At 33.8% G+C, this 16,209-nt stretch overlaps 1 protein-coding gene across 1 annotated transcript in view; it reads left to right on the plus strand.

The window, feature by feature from the left end:
- Window positions 1–16,209, plus strand: part of LOC309800840 (melanoma-associated antigen B4-like) — a 290,825-nt gene that overhangs the window by 131,569 nt on the left and 143,047 nt on the right. The gene's annotated exons all lie outside the window — the stretch shown is intronic.

Consider the following 16,209-nt stretch of genomic DNA (forward strand, 5'->3'; position numbering starts at 1 on the left):
GTTTGCTTAGAATTATACTTCTGCTTCTTTTAGTGGAGAGGAAGCTGATTCACAGATTCCATATTTGCAAATTTGCCTACTTGCTAAAATTTGCTTGTAACTCCAACATCAACAGTCAGGGAACTTTTGCAGCTCTTGGTGGACATGCCCAGAGCAGGGAACATTTCAAGTCAACAATGTGCACATTCCCAGCTGAAGTCAAACAAGGAGACACTACCTTCTCGTTTAAGCTTTCATATTTTAAACATTAAAAAATGTCCCTCTTTTGAGATTATTTAGTACCACCTTTTCTCTTTTTTTTTCATTTTTATTATTTGTGTTGTGATTTTGATGTTAAAATGCCCCCCCACCCCAGTGTAGTGCTGAAGTTCTGTCTAATGTTTCCAAGTGTAAGAAGACTGTGATGTATCTTATGGAGAAAATACTTGTGTCAGATAAGCTTTTTTCAGACATGAGTTATAGAGCTGTTGATTATGAGTTTAATGTTAATGAATCAGCAGTATACATTAAATATGGTATCTTTAAACAGAAACACGCCTAAAACAACTTTATATATTGATTGATGAAACTATTGTGAACAGAGGCACGAGGAAGCTAACTTTGTATTTCCCTTAGGAACAATGACTTACAATCCCCTAATAAGGTGTTCGCATTGATCATAACTACTGTGAATAGCAAGAATTTGCTGTATTTAAAATAATAAATAATTATAGGATGAATAAATATCATGCATAGGAAGTGAAAGCATGAAAATATCATATGTATATACATATATATATATATGTATATATATATATGGAACTAAACCCTCTTTTTGTCTGATACTATGTATGTATATATAAACTAATCAACCAAGCAAAACAAAATTGTAAGATATTGATTTGAAAATTGGAGACTGGGAGAATGAAAAATTTCTAGTTAGTACAAGGTAATAAAAGGAAATTAAAGTTACAATATATGTTTTTTACTGTTTCATGGTAAATTAATGTTATTGATAGTTATGTGATACATATTGATTTATTTAGCAAGAACAGAATCATATTTTCGTGAGCTTTTATAACCTGACTTACTTATATTCTGACATAGTAATAAATTAATTGAAAATTCTAAAATGGGGGTTTTTCAGAGCATAACCCGTATTGTATATAACTATGAATTCATGCTTGAGGTGCTCACATTCAATACTCTGTGCTTTTTAGGTTCATAAATTAGATTGTAAGTCAGAACACAAATATGCATGTTTAAGAACATCCAATGAACTAATTAAGTATGTTATTTACTTTATAATATACTACTATAAAGATCTTTTTAAGGAAGGAAATTTCCTGAATACACATAAGATATTAACTTCCCACAATATGCTTTCACCATGCCTGTTTTAAGAAAAAAACTTATTGCACTGACTCAAGTTTGACTTGGTTTTTGGGGCACTTTATTTTTTTTTTAATTTTTTTTAATTTTTTTATTTTTGCGGTATGCGGGCCTCTCACTGCTGTGGCCTCTCCCTTTGTGGAGCACAGGCTCCGGACGCGCAGGCTCAGCAGCCATGGCTCACGGGCCCAGCCGCTCTGTGGCACGTGGGATCTTCCTGGACCGGGGTATGAACTCGTGTCCCCTGCATTGGCAGGCGGACTCTCAACCACTGCGCCACCAGGGAAGCCCCTGTGGCACTTTAAATGACAACTTTCAGAGCCCTTTGATCTAATTTGTTTAACCAAATCTGTAAAGGGTATTTCTTGGGCAATTACAGGTTATCTCATTTTCCTAGACCTGATAGTTTTAGCTAAGATACAAATGTGCAAAATGAAAGGACAACCAATTAACACTCTTTTAAGTTTTTTCCCTCCAGTGGTCTTCATAGAGAAAGACACTATTCCATTTTAGTAAAACAGGTTTTAATAGGAAGGATATAGATCAAGAATATTTACCTATATCATTGATCTATGTTGACTATTTGGAATATAAATGAAATAGTTTTTCCTTAGTTTGAATTAAGTATTTGTGGTCTCTGTCCAATGGTATATCTGTTAGAATTCTCAGTATTAAGTTTAATTTAATAGGTTCATTGCATTTTTAAATTTTGTATAGCCTATATTGACAAATATTTACAAAATTCCTTTATAAAAGCATATTCCTCCTTAGTTTACTTATAGTGAGGGGAGTAATACTTTGGTATTGTCTCTATTTAAATGGTAAAAAACACATTTTGTCATCATGGTATGTGATCTTTTGACCTTGTCACTCAATCAAAATGTTGAAAAAACACTATATTAGTCACTCTTAACTAGATTCCTTGAACTAATCCATGGACAGTTGTGGGATGCAGCATTGTTACATGAGATTTCTTTATGAATTTTGAGTACCTGAGCATCCAGGTCACTGTGCAATATATACCCATTATGAAAAAAGAAGAAGGAGGAAGAAGAGGAGGCAGCACAAATCTCACAAGCTATAGCACTTTTGTAATAGTTACATCAATGTGACAGAAATAAGGCTTATTTATAGAGATCCTTATTGCAAGCCGAAGCTCCAGCGTTGTGAGTTTTACAACTTGTGATGTAATTGATGGTCTACACCAAATAAATGTTCAGAATCCCAGCAAACTAGGACATTTTACTGTAGTGATTTTTATTTCCAAAATGTATGAAATCATATTCTAACTATTTTCAGATACACATGCACAGTAAACATAATGTGGCATTTTTCAGAACTATGTATTACCATCAGGTGTGAGCAGAAGGTATGGGGGATCTCAGATCAGGCAAATGAAAAGGAGAGTCTGAGAAGGGGAACAGAAATTCAAAATATTTAGAAGGGCAAGACTATCAAAAGTGGAAAATTAGTCCATGCTGAATCAAAGTGAGACTAAAAAGAGTGAATTAAATTTTAAAAATGACCAAAAAGAAGCTTCCATAGAGATGTGCTTTCATAACTCCTTCAATTCTTTTGGCTTATTTATGCTGATACCTAAATCTCTGAATACCCAGGGAAAGTCTAATTTAAAAAAAAAAAAAAGAATGTTTACTGGCTATCTTTTCTAAGACAGAACTTTTCTCTTGAGACTAGAATACACCTACTTCTAATTCATGTCATCAACTCTGCCATCTCTCATTGATTCCTTTAAGCACTCCCACTCAATTTGCTTCTTCCAATAATTATTTGACTATGTTGTTGTCCCTGGTGCTAACCCAAACAATGACAACACAACCTTCCTTCAACTGTACACCCCCTCAAATACTGCTTTCTCTTTGTCTATTTCCTCATTGCCAACATTTGTGGCATTATCTGAAGTATAGTATTTACTATTGTCACTTAGAATAATGTTTCTGCTTTTTCAGAAACTTGCAATTTGGTGTTAGTACCCATCAGCACTGATCTTGCTGTGACTCAATTTACCAGCAACTGCTGGGTTGCTAATCCATAGGATGCTTTTCAATCCTTAGCTGCCCAGACTTCTACACTTCCTCTTCTATGAAACTTCCTTTTCTTGGCTTCTGGAACACAATTCTCTCTAATTCTTCCTTCCCCTGTAAACTCTACCCATGCCAAGCCATTTAAAACTCTATATGAATCATGATCTCTCTTGCCTTTAGCTTGGATACAGGCTGAATACCAATCCACACCGGTATTCTGTTCCCCTTTTTTCAATTGCAAGAATATTCCATGTCTGACTTTCCCAGCGACTTCTGTTCCCTTTTTGGAAGCACAGGAAATATACTACTCTTCAAGTACTAGTGGGCATGAGGAAATTATGAAAAGATGTCACAGTCTTTGCTGGCTACTCTCCTAGTCATTTTTTACTGTTCCTACCACACAGTGCAGAGAACATGAGTAGGCTGGGTGAAGGATAACTATGAGGCTTATAATCACCTTTGAAAGAACTGCACAAGTTTCCTATGATTTCAGATCCTTTCAAACACATGTTTGTTATTCTGTCATTTACACCTTACACTAAAACTCCATCTGGATATAAGCGGCAAGGCATAGGGGTCATTCTCAGTGTCCTTTCTTCTAAGTTTCCTTCTTACTGACTATCTTTCCTCTACTTCTGCCAGTTCAGGGAATCTTTATTCACTGAATCTTACGATGTGTTGTATCATTCTAATATGCTGTTCACTGGTTCTGCTGTAGCAGCACTTCCTGGAGATATTAGTTACCAGAGAGATGGAGTTGACTGGGAGAAGGGACATGGAGAGGGACAGGGTTTGGGGAGTTGGTGAGAAAATGTACTGAAAACACAGCAGTTAGTATACAACTTTGGAAAATGAAATAGTGATATTATGTGTAGTATAATATTTTGGTATATTGACTTCTGGGTTTCTATATATTTTAGTATAGCAAAGTATATAATAATTATTTAACTCTTCTGCAGCTGTTTTTCCATATCTCACCCTTTCTAGATCCCTTAGCATCTTTTCATATTCATAGTTATTCTGTACTTGATTTCTTCTGTGATACATATTTTTGTATTCTATTTACCCTTTTGCATCAACATAACAACACTGAATTCTTTGTAATTGACATTGTGACAGTGTGTTTTGTTCTGTTTTGTTTAAATCTGCTGGTAAATGTTTAGGCTCCACGTCACAGATCTGTGTTCTTGCCAAACTTTATGGAAAAATGTCAATGAAGTGATAATTATTTTTAATTTTTAAATATTGACATCTTACCAATGATCAAAAATAAATAAATCTTCTAAATACCTCATAATAAATTTAATGCAAATAAAATTATATTATTAGAAAGTTAACCTGCTGTATAGCACAGGGAACTCTACTTCACTTTGCTGTACAGTAGAAACTAACACAATATTGTAAAACAACTAAACCCCAATAAAAAATTATTTTTTAATAAAATAAATTAAATAAATAAATAAATAAGAAGTTAAAAATTTGAAATTTGGTCAGACTTAATGTGGTGGTTGTTGTCAATATAGCTAGGAATTTGTAAAATGGTAAAATAATAAAAATATTATTAATACTATTTTTAATTCTATTTTAATTTTATTCTAAAATAGAAAATGTGAAAATTAAGAAAGGAAATCCTTTTTCAAAATGGTGCTGGGAAACCCTTAAGGAGGAGCTCTCACACAAGTAGCATTCTTGGAAGCTTACTTCATATACCCATCAGGAATATTATGTGCACTAGCAGGAAGAAGGAAGATTTTCTCCTTGCCCAACAACAACTCAGCCAGTGGGAAACTGCTACAACTCAGCCAATGAGCAGCCACCACAACCCCAGACTCTCATTCTCCTCTAATGAAATTTCATTCAATATAGCCCCTCCCAACTTCCTCCTTTCCTCTGTAAAAGAACACCTCTCCTTTGTTCTCAGAGTTTGCCTATGGTTCACCATAATTTGGACATCCTGAATACTAATTTTTCTCCTATATCTGAATAAACTCAATTTTGCTGGCTAAACCACTTATCTTTGTTGTTTTAAAGGTTGCCAAGGGCCATGTCCAAGGATTCACTTACAGGTGAAGTAAAATATGTCTCATATATAGCACTATGACATTCCAATGTTGGAGCATCCCTTGCCTGACAACTTTGATTTTTCAGGCTGTCCATACTATCACACACTACCAGACAGGATAACCTCACCATGCTTGTCATTTGATTCTTCATGCTGTATCTTTTATCCAGGTCATTTATCTAAGGCTATTAAGAATTCTTACTTAGAACCAAATAATTTAGTAGATTTGAAATGTTCAAATGTCACATTAAAGTTTTATTTTGTTTTGTTTTTCTTCTAAATTAAAATCTCCTGACCAAGAGTGTTTGAGCTGGCTGCAACAAAATTTTCTGCTTTTTGGGTACAGGGCTGCATAAGGAAACAGAAGGTCACTTAACATCAATATATTAATGAAATAACCCTTTACAGGTAAGGTTGGTCCAGATAGAGAGGACTTTTTAGATAGGACAGTGGTGGTCTGGTTTTCACAAATATTCTGCAAAAAGAAACATTTTTCTTGTAGTCAGTGCTTACCATCTCCTCTCACTGTCTCCTTTTCCCTTCCCATGTTTCAACACTAATGTAGTTTTAATTTAATAAATGGTCAAAGAGATACAAAGCATATATCACTTGAGAAACAGTGAAGACAAACTGTTTCACAAATTTACATAAAATTTATTTTATTGGTTTACTATTGTCAATTATGAATATTTTTATAGGATGTTTATAGTCTTGATCTGGAGAGGAGAAAATTCCACCAGAAAAAAAAAAATTGCTCATACATTAAAAAGTACAGGGGGTTAAGAAACATATATTGAAAATCAACTCTTAACTCTGTTTAGGAGTCATGAATGCCAGAAGGTGAATTGGCTCAAGAAGATAATAAAATGGATAACAAACACCAGAGAATCTATAGTTTGGAGGATGAAAAAGGTGCCAAAAACAGGAGCAGCCTGGAGGTTGACATGGACCTTGTGCACTTTTGCATGCTTGGGGGAAAGCAATGATTTCCTTCTGCCAAGTCAGCCTCAGTATTAGTGTCATGGAGATTCTTCTTATGTTTATGGTGATTGTCCAGGTCTGGCTCATATGTAAAAGGGATGTACTGGCATCTTTACAAATGTGAAAGCCAGAAAGGAACCAATAAGAAATGATGAAATGTTGGTGTGAGGATTTAGCCTGCTTAGGGTAGAGGACTGGAGATTATGCCAACTAAGACAACAAAATATTGCAGTATAACGATGCAGTGATTTGTGGGTCATTTAGAAAAAGACCCTTTAATAAAATGTCTACCTGGCCATGAAGGGGCATGGAGGCAAGTCCTGTCTCCTTTACTGAATCAATTGTGAAGGTGACTGGGGAGGTAATTGTTCCTTTTTTAAAACTTTATTATTTTATTTTTTATTCCAAGCATATGAGGACTAGTTAAGACTGGTTCAGCTGCACAGAAGAATCCACTGGGCCTTATATGCCACTTACTTGGAACTAGGTGACTCATTTCTAGTTAATAAATATATTTGTTAATGTCACTTAACAAGGGACTACCCAAAAATGTGTAGCTGTGTTAGAATATTTACTTCTTTTATACAGAGGAAAGAGAGGACCAATGAGAAGAATTATTTATACCTTGGAATTCAATTTCCTCTTCTTTCTATTTTATTTATAGTTCTAGCAACATAGTTTCTGGTAACAAAGTAAAAAGTTAGAATGCAGTGCAGTGTAGTTTTCAAAAGTATGGGATTTTAAGTAAAATAGAGCTAAGTCCAATTTCTACCTTTGCCGTTTGCTAATAGTATGATCATGGACGAGTTTCTGAATTATCCAAGCCCCAAATGCCCCTTTAGTATAATGGGAATAAAGTGAACTTTCAGCTTTAAGAGGATGATATGGGAGAATGTATATTTAAAAAATAACAAAGTAACTGGCATATAGTGAGTATTCAGAAAGGTTATTTTATCCATCTTAGCATTCAGAAATATTTATTAAACCCATTATATTCAAGGGAATAATGATTCTTGCTCTCGGGAAATCTAGTGAGAGAAAACAGACAATAAAAACATAAAAAATGTAGAATTTGTCAGATGCTGTGTATTATATAATGGGCAAATACGATGAGCATGTTAAAGGGTAGACATTTTTGGGCTGAAAGAATAATTTTGTATTTTTAGAAGAGGTACTTAAGAAAGATCTCTATGCAAAGAGGGTATTTGACCATGTTCATAACATATTTGGGGGAAAGAGAATTTGTTGCAGGGGACAACAAATATAAGTGTCCCAAGGCAGAAACATTGCATTGCATCTTTTTTTTTTTTAATACATACTCTTTATTGATGGGCAAACTTAAGCAGCTCTATATATGCTCTTAATTTAAATACATGCTATTCCCTTATCCTGGAACAGACTCCCTGGCTACATGGCCATTCTGTCTAGTTAACTTCAATTAACTCTTTATATCTCAGTTCAAATCCTCCCTCCTATCTTCTTAGCTCTGTAGGGTAGGTCAGGTCTCCCTATATCTATTCTCACATCTCCATATACCTTTCCTTTTAAGTATTGCTCATGTTTATCACACTTGTAATTTTACATTTATTTTTGTGTTTATCTGAATAAATTTGATTTTTGGCAGTAAACTCTAAGTTCCAGAAGGAAAGGATACATGTCAGTTATTGACTATCACCATAACTGTGTCCAAAATATTGCCTGGAACAGAGTAAACTTTCAATAAGTATATTGACTATATGGGTAACAAAGGAATGAGTGCGTAAATAAAGATAAATATTTGTAAACTGAGACAATTCTATGTGGTATACGAAGTTATAACTTATTTGGAAAAATTAAATAAAAAGACAATGAAATACTTAATTCTTCTATAGAACAATGAACTTTGATGACCTGTCCACTTAATTTAATTAACTACATCTGTAGTTCTGTAGTTCCATAGGTCTATAGTTCAAAAGGAAATGAATTAAATCTAGAGGTCTCAGAGAAATCCATCAGCTTCTTCAGAAAATAGTACAAAGCAGATGCTCTTTGGCTGGTGACTTAAGAAAACTTGCTCAAATACTTACAAGGACATATTAATTAGCTTAGAATCATGTCTCTGTATGAAAAGGAGTAATTAAGGTTAAGTGCTTATAATGTGTTTAGTTCTTCAATATTAACCATAGCTGCTTCTATATCAGAGATTCAACCACTGAGCAAAGGAAGTAAATCTTCATATTTTAATAAAACTCACTTAGTCTTTTGTATCATAGTAGATGTGTAAAATACTCATGCCCTAGAGGAATTTAATCAGTATTTAAAAAGAGAGAGAGAAACAGAGAGAGAGTGTCATCAATTTATTTATTTATTTAGCCATTGGTAGATAAGTCAAGTAGAATCAGGCCCATTGTATCTCAGGAAATTAGTTATGGATCAATCAGGCAAAACACATTGCATTGATCCATAAATAATTTCCTATTAAAAGATATTTCATGGATCACTGGTAACTTTTTAAATGAAATAATTTAATTCTCTTAAATGACACTTCTGAGGTAGAGCTATTTAAATTGCATTTTCTGAACATTGAAAATATATGTTTAAAAAATTTAATAGCTGAAATACTACATGGGGAAAAAAAATCCATTCTGGATTTTAAAAGTCTCAGTATTAACTTTTGCTTTCTCATTTTCTACCAGTTTAACTTGGGCCAAAGTAATCTTTGTAAATATTAGTTTCTTCTACTTAAAATTGATATTTTACCTGACATACCTATCTTAGATATATTTCTCAGAATCAAAATATAGATTTAATAACTATATATGCAATATATTTATATGTGTATATACATATATACACACACTCAGTTATTATATGTCAGATATTGTTATACCTGACAGTAACAATGTCTGTGATATTGGATGTCTACTAACACCCAGTCTTATAGTTTTCAGAAAATAACATTCTTTTGTAAAAATTAATGAATAAGTGTTGTAATATTAATTGTAGTACAGAAAAGGAAAATAAAATGTATTATTTTATTCTCCCAGATTTTTTAATGGAAAACTATGACATCCATTTTCCCATCTTTCAGTCCCTGACATAATTATGAAAATGAAAAGTAAGATAACTTGGAGTTTCCACTACCAGAAGCATGAATAAAATCTTGAAAAAAATATCAGGACCATTCAGGAATATCCCATGTATAATATTTCAATCCCTATCTGCTACAGTTGATAGGGATTGAACTCTTCCCTTATGCTATAGAAAAATTTTTGTTATAAAATGCCATGACTAAGTAATTATCTACTAATTCTTCCCAGATTCCTTCCAGGATTTCACCTTCCAGAAACAAAATTATTTCCTGGAATAGTTTGATCCTTTATTTTCTGCTTTCTAATGATAGCGATAGGAAAAAATATATATCTTGGAAAAGCAATGAAAGTGATATATTCTAGGGCTGAATTTTCATTCACTGGAAAGGGAGAAATATAGTTAATGCTTCAGATAATTTAGGATTTTTTATTCTTTGATAAAACTAATTCATTATTTTTCCAGAGACAAGTTATATAAGTAAATGTTTTACAGAGAAATTTCGGTGAAGTTTAAATCCATCTGACTAAGGTCTAGGCTTTTAGGCTTAATACTTTAAAGTCACAGGAGCAATAGAAAACATAATCACATTGATAATGGCAAAAGCTAGTCTTGAAAATATTTCATCACTGTCCTGTGTAAGGGAGACTACAGGTCAAAGGAGGCTAGAAGCAATTCTGCAATATGAGAAGCAATTTAGCATTCACAATATAGAAGAGCTTAGTAATGAACACACTTTACAGTTGGAGATGTTCTGAGAATTTGCTAACAGATTGTTGTCTCAATAAAATGCATGTGCACATGATCTGTAGGAAGTATGAGATAATAATACATAAACTGAAACTTAAAATTGTAAATGGCTTTAAGGTGGGTAATTACAGGTTGTAGAAGAAATTTAAGTAAAAGAAAAAAACTTTAAAAAATGGATTAATTACAGAATTTTGAAAGGCATTAGATTTAGAAATGAGCACAATTGATATTTTTTAGAAATGAAGTCAGTAATTACAAAGACAAACATGAAAATTTCTCTCGAATATCAGCAGACAGAACAAGACAACTGAATCTTGTGGGAGATGGATGTGGAGGCCTTTATATGCAGAACAGTGACCAGAGATCCAAGATGCAGATCAGCTGTATGTAGGAGAGAGAAATTAAAACAAGTGAAGAACAATAACCAGTATATAAAAGAAGAAGATTCTTCTGGAATAAAGGAAATGTCAAACTGCAAGTTGAAAGGAGCACTTGGCAAAAAAAAAAAATTAAAATTAAAATTTTAACACTAAAGGCAAATTGAAAACAGAAGCATTGGGTACAAGAGAAAGTATACCTGCTCACATGCCCCAACCATAGGGAAGGACAGAACAAGGAGGACGAACATGGCTCTCTTGTTCTTGTTCTATAGGTTGTTCTCTGCCTACCTTGACTTCATTCCCTCAGGCTTTCTTCATGAGGCAGGGTCTGAAGTATTTCCCCTGGTCAGTCAAAACTCCATCTCAAAAGTGTTTAAAAAAAAATGATTAGCTTGGAACAAGGTGCATATTTACCTTCAAATCAAACATTGTAGACCAGGAGGTAGGATGTCTAAAAGGAGGTGTCTCTCATTTCAGACCACTTGTCAGAAGTGGGTGAGGCCTCATTTTCCTCTTAGCTTTACTTCACACACACACACACACACACACACACACACACAGAAGAACAGATAAAGCAATAGTAGAATTTTATTTTTAGTGCAAGGTGAAGAAAAAACTGATCCAGTAAAACCAAATTTCTCTTTAGTTTGAAAGCAGAAAGGGAAATTGTAAGAAAACCCATACAGTATTAATCTTGGCCCATTAGCATTAAGATTGGTTAAGAAAGAACACAAGAAAGACAAAAAATAAAACGCAAAAGATATCTTATGTTCTTGTGTTGGAAGAATTAACATTGTTAAAATGTTTATATTACCCAAAATGATCTATATAATATTCCAATAGAATTATTCACAGAAATGGAAAAAAATCCTAACTTTCATATTCATATTGACATAAAAACAGACACATAGATTAATGGAACAGAATAAAGAGTCCAGAAATACACCCATACATACTCAGTTAACTAACCTTTGACAAGGACACCAAGAACACACAATGGAAAATGGTAGTCTATTCAAAAAAAAGGTACTGGGAAAACTTGATATCTACATGCAGAATGGAACTGGACCTCTATCTTACAGCACTCACAAAAACCAACTAGAAATGGAATAAAAACTTAAATGTAATATCAGAAATGGTAGAATTCTTAGAAGAAAACATAGGAAAAAATGTCCTTGATATTACTCTTGGCAATGAGTTTTTGAGTATGACATCAAAAGTACTGGCAACAAAAGCAAAAGTAAACAAATGGGACCACCTCAAACTAAAAATCTTCTGCACAGCAAAGGAAATCATCAATCAGTCATCAAGAAAATGAAAGGCAACCTACTGAACTAGAGAAAATATTTGCAAACCATATATCTGGTAATAATTTAACATCAAAACTATATAAAGAACTCATACAGTCAATAACAGAGAAATTAAAAATCTGATTTTAAAGGACAAAGGACCTGAATAGGCATTTTTCCACAGATGGCATTCAAATGGCAAACAAGTACATGTAAAGGTGATCTACATCACTAATCATCAGGGAAATGCAAATCAAAACGACAATGAGATATTACCTCACACCTGTTAGAATAGCTATTACCAAAAAGACAAGAGATAACAAATGTTGACAGAATGTTGAGAAAGGGAACCATGTGCATTGCTGGTGGGAATGTAAATTGAGACAGCCATTATTAAAAACATTATGGACATTTCTCAAAAAATTAAAAATAGTACTACCATATGTTCCAACAATCTTTTTTCTGAGTACATACATGAAGGAAACAAAATCAGTATCTTGAAAAGATACCTGCACTCCCATCTTCATTGTAACATTATTCTCAAGAAGCAAGATATGGAAAGAACCTAAGTGTCTGTTGACAGATGAATGAATATAGAAAATGTGAGATTGAACTTTCTCTCTATATCTATCTATCATCTATCTATCTATGTATCTATCTATGTATCTATCTATCTGTCTATAATGGAATAGTATTCAACCTTTAAAAGAAGGGAATCTTGCCATTTGCAACAACATGAATGAAACTGGTTGGCACTGTGTTAAGTGAAATAAGCCAGACAAAGACTGTATAGTATCACTGATATGTGAAATCCAAAAAACCAAAATAGATTAATTAATAAACACTTGAACACCTAGAAACAGGATATAAAATAGTGGTAGCTAGGGGTTAAGGGGTGGGGAGATGTTGATCAAAGGGTACAAACTTTCAGTTATAAAATGAATAAATTCTGAGGATCTAATATACAAAATGATGACTCTAATTAATAATATTGTATTGTATATTTGATATTTGCTAAGAGAGTAGATTTTACATTTTCTCACTATAAAAAAAATGGTAACTGTGTGAATGACAGATGTGTTAATTAATGTGATTGTGGTAAATATTTCACAAGGTGCACATATATCAAATCATCATATTATATACTTTAAATATATGCAAATTTATTTGTCAATTTTACTTCAATAAAGTTACAGGAAAAAAAACACAAGTAGAATTCATAAAATGCAGCATGAACAAAGATATGGAGGAAACATTGAAGAATAAAATAAATAATCCAAACTTTCCCACTGTTGAGAAACCTTAGTAAATATAGCTACAGGAGGTAAAAGACCTGTACTCAGAAAACTATAAAACACTGATGAAAGGCATCAAAGATGACACAAACAGATGGAGAGGTATACCATCTTCTTGTATTGGAAGAATCAATATTGTGAAAATGACTATACTACCCAAAGCAATGAACACATTCAATGCAATCCCTATCAAATTACCAATGGCAGTTTTACAGAACTAGAACAAAAAATCTTAAAATTTGTATGGATGCATAAAAGACCCCGAATAACTAAATCAATCTTGAGGAGAAAAAATCAGAGATGGAGGAATCAGACTCCATGAATCAGACTATACTATAAAACTACTGTAATCAAAACAATATGGTACTGGCACAGAAACAGAAATATAGATCAATAGAACAGGATAGAAAACCCAGAGATAAACCCATGCACCTATGGTCACCTAATCTATGACAAAGGAGGCAAGAATATAAAATGGAGAAAAGACAGTCTCTTCGATAAGTGGTGCTGGGATACTTGGACAGCTACATGTAAAAGAATGAAATTAGAACACTCCCTAACAGCATACACAAAAATAAACTCAAAATGGATTAAAGACCTAAATGTAAGACTGGACACTATCAAACACTGAGAGGAAAACATAGTAAGACCACTCTTTGACATAAATCACAGCAAGATCTTTTTTGACCCACCTTCTAGACAAATGGAAATAAATACAAAAATAAAAAAAATGGGACCTAATGAAACTTAAAAGCTTTTGCACAGCAAAGGAAACTATAAACAAGGTGAAAAGAGAACCCTCAGAATGGGAGAAAATATTTGCAAATGAATCAATGGACAAAGGATTTTTCTCCAAAATGTATAAACCACTCATGCAGCTCAATATTAAAAAATCAAACAACCCAATCAAAAAATGAGTTGAAGATCTAAATAGACATTTCTCCAAAAAAGACATAAAGATGGCCAAGGGGCACCTGAAAAGCTGCTTAACATCATTAATTATTAGAGAAATGCAAATAAAAACTACAATGAGGTATCACCTCACACTTGTTAGAATGGACATCATTAGAAAATCAACAAACAAATGCTGGAGAGGTTGTGGAGAAAAGGAAACCCTCTTGCACTGTTGGTGAGAACGTAAATTGATACTGCCACTATGGAGAATGCCATGGAGGTTCTTTAAAAAACTAAAAATAGAACTACCATATGACCCAGCATTCCTGTTACTGGGCATATACCCAGAGAAACCCGTAATTCAAAAAGACCCATGCATCCCAATATTCATTTGCTGTCTTCAGGTATTTCACAGATGCAGGGTTTATCAAAATTTTTCAAATTTTTAAAAGGCTAAGATTCTCAATTTAAAATCGCACCTTAAAAGCAAACTAGATTTGGACAATTGCTGTTAATATATTTTATTTTTCGAGAGAACTACCCAAGAACAATTTAAGAGCAATTTGGGAAAGATGGTGATATGATCTGCAACAGATGACTGTTCTTCACCTCCAGATTTCCTAATGAAAGTGTCAAGAGAATATGCACAATTAATAATAATAATAATAATGTGAACTTTTTCTATAACTTGTTGGAATAGGCCTGCAAACACAGTTTGAGGCCTGCAAACACAGTTTTCTTTCCATGAAAAAGCAATATATTCAGGCACGAGGAGCCAAAGTTTCTTGCTCATTCACTTATAGAGAAAACTCAAAGGGATGAAGATTGGAACTTGGAGTTGGTAGGGCATCTGTCAGGAGATATGTCTTTTGGTCACCTCACTGCTGAAGTGTTGAAATTCATGAAAAACAATGGTGAGACCAAACCCTGTGTGTCTGTGTGCACACGTTCCCATACACATCTGTGTTGAGGGTTTGTCAGAGTGTGCTATGGGACAGAATAGGTGCATAACCTAAATCTGGACATGGGTGTGGAGATGTTTCCATTATCAGTAGGACAGAGAATTGGATTTACATCTGGTTTCAGACCCAACCATCACCATAACATGCCACGAGGTGGCCAAGTTTCAGGTTGGTAATCTATCACAGGGCCTTGCAATTTGTCTTTTAAATGAAAATACATACATATCCACTGACATACAAATATATACACATGAACACAGACACACAAATACACACACTCACACAGACACATATACATAAGTATAGAGGATATTATATCTAACATTAATGAATATAAACAATTTAATATCTGCCTCAGATAGTCATGTTTTATGTATAAACATAATACAGATATGGTAAATACTCCTTGCATTCTCATTCTTGCATTCTGAATCTTGTCAGAGGCAACCACACTGCTAATATGAATTTGACATGCCAGTCTCCTGCTCATGTTCTAATAGTAACCTTTAATGATTTTGTTTTAGAATTTCACTCATGGCTTCCCTGGTGGCGCAGTGGTTGAGAGTCCGCCTGCCGATGCAGGGGACACGGGTTCGTGTCCCAGTCTGGGAAGATCCCACATGCCGTGGAGTGGCTGGGCCCGTGAGCCATGGCTGCTGAGCCTGCGTGTCCGGAGCCTGTGCTCCGCAACGGGAGAGGCCACAACAGTGAGAGGCCCGCGTACCGCAGAAAAAAAAAAATTTCACTCAAATACTAGCACAGAGAGTGCATCATTTTTCAATTGCTTTAAATTGTTTGCAATGTATGTAGCTATATAACTAGGTCGATATTTAATCACCTCTGAGATTATAGCCTATGAATATTCCATGTTTTATTTATCTTTTTCACTATAAATGGGTAATTAGGAATTTTTTTTTAATATTAAAAACCCCTACATGGTCTAAGCCACTAGTACTTCTTGAATCACATTGGCTACAATTCTCCTTCTTCCTTATTTGGCTCTAGCATTATTGGCCTCCCTGAAGTTCCTCAAAAACATGATGAGAGATGATTGTTTTAAACCACTAAATTTTAGGATAGCTCATTATTTGGTAATAAATAACCAAATAATTAG

Source organism: Mesoplodon mirus, assembly GCF_964341445.2.
Source record: "Mesoplodon mirus genome assembly, chromosome: 3".
NCBI classification, from domain to species: Eukaryota; Metazoa; Chordata; class Mammalia; order Artiodactyla; family Ziphiidae; genus Mesoplodon; species Mesoplodon mirus.